The following is an 8067-nucleotide window of genomic DNA, read 5'->3' on the forward strand; positions in this document are numbered from 1 at the left end:
GAGGAAGAATTCTTTGACAACTCTTTTAATGTTGAAGGATCCACCATATGGAATGTTGTGCAATCAGCTAAAAGTTGGGTTGCTGCTGGCAGAACTTGGAACCTTGGAGATGGGAGGAGAATAAGATTTTGGGAAGATAGATGGATCCTAGACAAACCTCTAGAGGAAATCCCAATCCTTAAAGATTGGAAAGACCAACTCAAAAGAAGGTATGGAGAAATGGTAAGAGATTACTAGAGAAATGGGAAATGGATTGATTTTAGCCATCAGTGTCTAGGACTCAAGTTCCTTCAAATTGCTCTCTCTGCTAAAATCCCTAGAGACAACAAAGATGACAGATTGATATGGAGGGAAACTCTGGATGGGAAATACTCTGTTTCCTTTGCTGTGGCTATACACAATGTCCCAGTGGAAGAAATTCCCATCTGGGCTAAAGTCTGGAACAAGAAGTTAGTTCCTAAGGTCAATATCTTCTTCTGGATTTTCATCCAAAATAAAGTATTAACCCTGGACAATCTTCATAAAAGAGGTATTATTTTTCCTAATAGGTGTTCTCTTTGCTGCAGGGAAGAAGAGACAGCTTTCCATATTCTCAATCAATGCACTTTTAGCCAGGATATCTGGAAAATCATCCTTACCAGGTGGAACCTGAGCTGGGTCTTCCCGAACTCTCTTGGTGACACCTAGCTTCAATGGCATTGCCCTAATTCTAATCCTAAAATTGTGGAGACTTGGAAACTTACTCTTCCAATTGTTATCTGAAATATCTAGAAAGAGTGCAACAACGGGATTTTTAGGGATAAAAGGGCTATTCCGGAGGTGGTTGCAAATAAAATCTTTAGGAGTATTTTTGAATACCTCTGCTACACTGATCAACTACCTACTGCCAAAGATGATTTTAAAGACAGGTGGAACCTTTCTACCACTACTACTAGCAAGGAGACTGGAAGAGAAGGTCTAGTTTGGTGTTTTCCCCCACAGGGATGGATTAAGGCTAACTTTGATGGGGCCTCTAAAGGGAATCCGGGTAAAGCTGGATATGGGGGCATTGTCAGGAATTTTGCTAGAAGTTGTCTTAAGGTGGTGGCTGGTCCTCTGGGGAATCAAACTAGCCATTTTGTTGAAGCCTCTACCGCCTTGAATACCTTAATTATAGCCAAAAATCTAAATTATGATCAAATATGGCTAGAGCGAGATTCACTTAATATTATAAAATGCCTAAAGGGGGAAGTGGAGCCTTCCTAGTCCATTGAAAATATCATCATGAAAGCTAGGGAGATCATTGTTAGTTTCAAAGAAATTATTATTCAACATGCCTTCAGAGAGCAAAACAACGTTGCGGATTGCTTAGCAAATATTGGAGTTAACTCTGACTCCCAAATGATTTGGAACGAGGAGGATCTCAATTTAAATATCAAAGAGTTCATTAGAAAGGACCGTTATACGGGGAGAGAAGGGCAATTTAATCATGACAAGTAAAAAGCATCATTTATACCTTGCTGGAAAGGCCATCATTACCTGGCGTTGCAGCAGATCTCCTATTATCTCTAATAAATTGTTGCATGCTTTGTGGGTTACTCAGTTCAAAAACTTGAGCAACATCAAGAAAGAAGGTTATAATTTGCAAAGAAATAGAGTAGATAGCCCATATCCGAAGATGGGAGGAGACCTAAGGTAGGAAGAACCAGACAATACGTCGACCTGGAAAACGATGCCAAAAGTCTGGGCAAAACTGGAAAAGCGATCTCTTACCAGCTTCATGGAGAAGCTTGAGGACTATGACAAAGGTAGGGTTAACTTAGTCGTTTTCAAGATTTCCGAAAACTAGTCTAATGGCTCTTTTAAACTTTATGGAGTTAAGTTTAAGCTGGACACCTCGGCTCATTTCCACTGTGACCGGAATGCCCCACAATAGGCTTAATTTCTTTCAAGACCTTAAAATCTCCAACAACGGGGTTAACCTGTTCCCGTGAAAAGAGAAAGTGAGGGCCAAAATTAGCAAGGCTACTACGGGCTACTACGAAGCTGCAAACATCAAGAAGTTGTGGAGCTGGGTTCTAAACGCAGTTATGGAGTACATCATGGTTAAAGGTCATTTCTCTAGGGCCCAAACCTACCACTTCGTTCTCTTAAACCATTTCAGACATGACAAAAAGGTATCCCTGCCCTACTACCTTTTTCGGTCCCTCTCCAGGTCCCTCAACAAACACAGGAATAACCCTTCCAACCTGATTCTCCATTGTGGGCTTCTACTGCTCATCTATGAGCATTGCAAATCCCTCACCCTGCTGGAAAATAAGAGGATTTCCGCCTCTCTAAGAAAGAGAAAGATGGAAGAGGGAGAAACTAGCAAGGAGAAGGCGTCCTCCAACAAAAAAAGGAAAAGTGTCCCTGGGTTGGAAACAGAGGACATTGTGAAGGAAAGCAGCGGAATGGAGACGGACGACTCCAACAGTGAAGACAACTGGAAAGACGAGGAGCTAGGTAATGAGGAAGAAAGTGGTGATAATGAGCCTGGTCAAGAAAGCCCTACCCTCAGCGATTGCCCTAGTAAGGACAATAGCCATCTGATGGAAGAAGTGGAACCCAAGGACAATGAGGAAACCGGTGTGAATTCTAAGAAGGAAATGAACAAAGACTCTAAGAAGGATCTGACTGAGGATAAGGATAGCGAGGACAAGGAAAGTGCTGGTAAAGGGCTTATCCTGGATAACCTCAAGAAGCTCTCTGAGGCTAGAATGGATTTCGATAGATGGACCTATGAGACCCTGAAAAACTTGGATAAGAAAGGGATAAAAATGAATGAAAAGAGGGAGGATGAAAATAAAGAGAAAATTAATTGAGAATAAGGTAAAATCGTTGGAAGAGGGAAAAGAAGCGATGAAAAATCTGATGGGAGTTATCCCAAGTATCCTCTCTGCCGTCACTAAAAACCTGGAGGACATCGCCAAGGTCATTGATCATACCTGCACTCCAAAACCGATCATGGATCTTGACCTGGAGGAAGAGACCATCCAGACTGGAAGCGGTGATGCTACTCCGATGGGCGGTATAGCGAAGAGAACTAGGGCAAGTATCAAGAAAGTTGTGGCTACTTCAGCAAAGGATCCCTCTAACTTCAAAGACAACGTCAAAGAACTGTATGAAATCAGCAACACCCTGGCTAAAACCCTGGAAAAAATCTGAATGCTGGAAGGCTTGCTGGCTTTATAGGGCTTTTGGGGGGTTTTCTTCGGTTTTCCACTGGTTTTTTTGTGGTTTTGTTATTTTCTGTTTCTCGTAGCTTTGCTGTTTAAGTTTTGCTTGTAAAGGTTTTCGGGGCCCCTTCAAAACCTGCCTTTTCCTTAATCAAAAACAACTTGACAACTTTCTTGCTCTAGATTAATTTCAAAAGCTTCTTTTTTTTTCATATTTTCAGAAAAAATCTTCAATAGAGCAAGATTTTGTTTTATTTCTAACACAAGCCTCACTAGATAAACCTTCAAAATAATATCATTGTATCTTCAACATGAAATGACTCCAGAATAGATTCATTAAAATCTTGCAAAGAATCATTCTTACCATCTTCTTCTATAAAATTGAAGGCTGCATATTCTGACTGTGTGTTAATCTAAAAACTTTCATCTTTAAAACTTGTTGGGACAAGCTGATTTTTAATAATTTCAAAACTAAAACTTTCTACTTCTAGAGAGAAAAAAAAAATTTCAACGAATCTTTATCATTCAAGCTCACAAGACCTCCAATGTTGTCTTGATCATATGTTAAATCTTCATGAGGTTGAATCATTGCTCCTTGGATTTCTTGCTCACTCAAGACTGGATAGTTGTAAGAATAAAAAAAAATGAAATAGTTGGAACATCCTCATCATCAACTCTTAATTCCTTTTTAAGTTGTAACATTCTCTCTTCATATGCTTGCAGCAAATTTGTTCTTTCTTCCAGCTCTTTCAACTTATGAAACCGAATGCATAGGCTCATCCATAAGAGTGCAGATACATGGTCATCTTCCATACTTTTCTTTGTTTTTACAACTTCAGTAATACTTTCTTTGCAGCGATCCCAAAAGTCATGTGCAACACTTTATCATCCATCTGAAGAATTTTCAAGATGGTAGGATTCAGTCTTTTCCCCAATCTTGCAACCTTTTGATTTTGCATGATGATTTAACAGATTCACCAATCTTGCATACACAGAGATAAACACCAAAAACTGGAGAAAGAAAAGCACGGATCTTTGATTTCGAATCCCCAGCAGTGTCGCCAAAAATCTGTTGGTTAATAGATTCGTCCTTCTTAAATACCTTTCAAAAATGACTCTTGAATATCCAAATTGGACAAAATAAGAACCAATAGTTGAGTCACTTGCAATGGTGACTGTGTTAGAGTATTCGGGTATTTACTTGATTAATTAAACATTCTCTGTTTAATTATTTAAGTTCCCTTTATCTCTTTTACACTTAAGCTGACTTTAGGTGCATATAATTAATTATTTTAATTAATTATTATGTGCAAACCTAGGTTTTCCCTTTTTAGACTTTCTTGACCTATTAAAGGTTGAGTTCTTTCTTTTCATTGTAAGAATCACATTACATATTTTTGTGAATATTGAGCTCTCTCTTTTTGAGCATATTCTCTGTGTTTTGTATGTTCTTCAAATTTTGCTTCATTGCTTCTCCTTGTAACAGGTTATTCGGCTTGCAGAAGATCTTTAGGCTCCTATGGTGTTGTATTTTCTCAACTCCTATATGGTATCAGAGCTTCGGATCTGCAGCTGTCTATTCTTGTTTTGAGAATTTTCGCTTTGGAAGCAGATCTGGGGTTTCAAGAATTTTTTATGTACCTAGGGTTTGAGCATTTTTTCTAAGAACTTTGGACCTAAACAGACCTCACCATCGTGCTCAGAAGGCCCAAAAACCCCTAAGGTCATATAAAATTTGACCTATTTTGGTTCCTGAGCCTCTGGGAGCATTTTTTCTCAGATCCAGGCCGTACGGCCTTGGCACGCAGATCGAGAAAAGAATTTCAAAAAAAATAAAAAATTTGCCTTTTTACGGCATGCAAGCCGAAATTTTCTTTTGAAAAAAAAAATCTTTCAAAGAAAAGTGAAAAAAAAAAAGGGGGGGGTTTGTTTCTTTTTAAGAAAAAAAAAAAAAATTTGGAAAATTTTTTTGGGGTTTGGGGGTTCCGCAGGGTACTGGACTAACAGGCATGTCAGACCTGTCAGTCCGGCCTTTGCGGCCCCCGTCGGGGGCCCTCCGACCCCCACCGGCTGCCTTTTTCGGCCCCCACAGCAAGTTCTTCTCGGCGTTCTTTTCCGGCCCCCATGGCTCCCTGCTGGCCCTCGACTCCCCGGCCTTCAGCTTCCTCCGGTCGCCGCTCTGCTCGCCGGCCGCCGGCCACAGCTCCTCTCCCTGGCCATGCTCCACCTGTCCCCATGCCTCTGGCTCCCTGCGGCCCCGACCGCCCAGCTTGCTGCCGGCCATGCGGCCCTCCGCCTGGCCCCCGCCACTCAGACTGCGGCCCTCCGCCAACTCCCCGCTCAGCTCTCCGCGCTCAGCCCCGGCCGCCGGCAGCTCGACCCTTTTTCCCGGTCGGCCACTGCTCTGCCACCGGGCCGCCACCCTGCCACCCGGCTACCACCGGTGCACCACCGGATCTCCGCTCCCTGGCCACCGGACCACCCACAGGCCACCAAACCCTTTTTTTTGGCTTTTTCAGGGGGGGTTTGGGTTTTTGGCCCTATCTTGGGCATACGGAGTCATTTTTTCAATAATGAATAGGTGTCAGAAAGATGGTTCCGAGGCTAACCTCATGGTGTTGGTATTTGTTTCCAATTTTTCTGTTTGACTATATTTTTTTGCAGTCAAAGTGAGGTCTCTTTTTTGCACTCCGGGAGACGTAGAATGAGCATCCGAACTCCGTTTTTCAAAAAAATTATATTTTTGGAAAGCTTGTGCTATGTACTTTCCAGAAAAATGAGTTTTTTTTTTCCAGATTCTGCTTCATGCATATTTTATTCAGTTTTTGCTTTTCAGCACTCTAGTGGATATCGTGGTTGTTTCAGGTCCTGGGATCTCTTTTCTGAGTAGGGTGTCTCTGTTTTGATTCTCGTTTCTATTTTCAATCTTCTTATCATTGTAGCTTATAATTATGCAAACGCATTGAGATAAAGTGCCGTCATGCATTGTTTACTTGGAATCTTGCATATCTTGTGTCTTGTTGTACATGCACTATTGATCAAGTGCCAGGAGGGGGTTGATGTTTGCCTTTGTTTGCCATCTTCCTTTGTCAAGTGAGTGTTCCTTCCACGACATTCGCCTCATGATGATGTGTCTCAGCACCTTTGATGTTCTTGGTTCTTCGTCATGCAGTTGGTTTTTTGGCTGTCCTTTTCAGTGTTCCTGTCCCTCTCCCACTTCCGCATTATGGGGAGGTTTATCCTATTGGTTCTAATGCTTCCATGGTTCGATTGATCAACTCTTCAGGCTTTGGTTTCTCATGCCATCTATATCTTCGATTTCAGATGTTTTGCCTTGTTTGCCTCCTGATTCGAGTAGTGTCATTTGAGGGCACTCATGCAGATTACAGTCTTCTCTACCTGGTCATGTTCTAGTTCAGTGGATGTTCTTCAAATCAGCAGTTATTCTTCAACAGAGTTTGCATGTTCTTCATGCTTCAGTGGTGTTCTTTTATCTCTTTTTGGAGAGGAGTTTTTTCACACTGGGTTTTCTCCTTTGTCTCCGTTTCATAGAGATTTCATTGTATTTGGGTACTTGATCAGGCCTTGTTGTCGGGACCCTTCTTTATTGCTTTCAGTAGCTGTTCTAGGTTTTAGCTTCTCCCTAAGTCTAGCTTAAGGGGGGTTGTTAGAGTATTCGGGTATTTACTTGATTAATTAAACATTCTTTGTTTAATTATTTAAGTTCCCTTTATCTCTTTTACACTTAAGCTAACTTTAGGTGCATATAATTAATTATTTTAATTAATTATTATGTGCAAACCTAGGTTTTCCCTTTTTAGGGTTTCTTGACCTATTAAAGGTTGAGTTCTTTCTTTTCATTGTAAGAATCACATTACATATTTTTGTGAATATTGAGCTCTCTCTTTTTGAGCATATTCTCTGTGTTTTGTATGTTCTTCAGATTTTGCTTCATTGCTTCTCCTTGTAACAAGTTATTCGGCTTGCAGAAGATCTTCAGGCTCCTGTGGTGTTGTATTTTCTCAACTCCTATAGACTACAAGTGCTCTCTGAATTTTGATATGAAGGTACAACTCCTTTCATTGGATAAAAATGTATATTTTTTTAATATGCTTTTAACTAGAAAGCACTAAAGGCAATTAACATCTGCTCATAGCCATGACACGAATACGAATAACAAATTTATAATGAAATGAATGAAGATAAGTAAAACACAGTTTAATTATCCACACTCAAGAAAATACCCTTTCCAATGGAATCAAAATGCCTTGGACTCTGATCGAGTCTCTCTCATGCCTCAAAGGACAAGGGGGATAAAAAAATCTAAGCAGTGAGCAAACAATCGATTTCTTTCCAAATACAAATTGTTTCTAAAATCAAAGTTTCAGAATTAAATGCATATACATAGTTTGATGTAACAGACGAGGCAATGAAAGGTAATTGCAAGAGATGTAAAGCTCACTGTAATCAAAAGAAAATATTGACAAATTCACAGATCAACAAATCTTCTTCATTCCATCAATGCCAAAATGTGAGCTCACAAACTCAATGTTTCTGAAAAAATGAAACTATGCAGTCCAGAAAATAATGTTGCCCATTCTTTTTTACAGCAGAAAGAGAAAGAAAAGAAAAGAAGAAGCCCATCTCCTTTCTTTCATTACATATATATAGCCTCTGAGAATTTCAGCTATCCATAATTGATTCTTGAAAAGATTATTAATTAATCTTTTCCTTTATCTTCTATCTTCTTCTCGACAACTTTTCTTTTTTCTTTTTGCTTCAAATCTTTTATCCTCCATTCCTTTCTAAAAAATATTTGAAGAGAATTTAAATTAAACACATCTAATTATGTGTTGATAGGTGGACATTT

The sequence above is a fragment of the Cryptomeria japonica genome, chromosome 1 (genome assembly GCF_030272615.1).
Source record: "Cryptomeria japonica chromosome 1, Sugi_1.0, whole genome shotgun sequence".
NCBI lineage: Eukaryota > Viridiplantae > Streptophyta > Pinopsida > Cupressales > Cupressaceae > Cryptomeria > Cryptomeria japonica.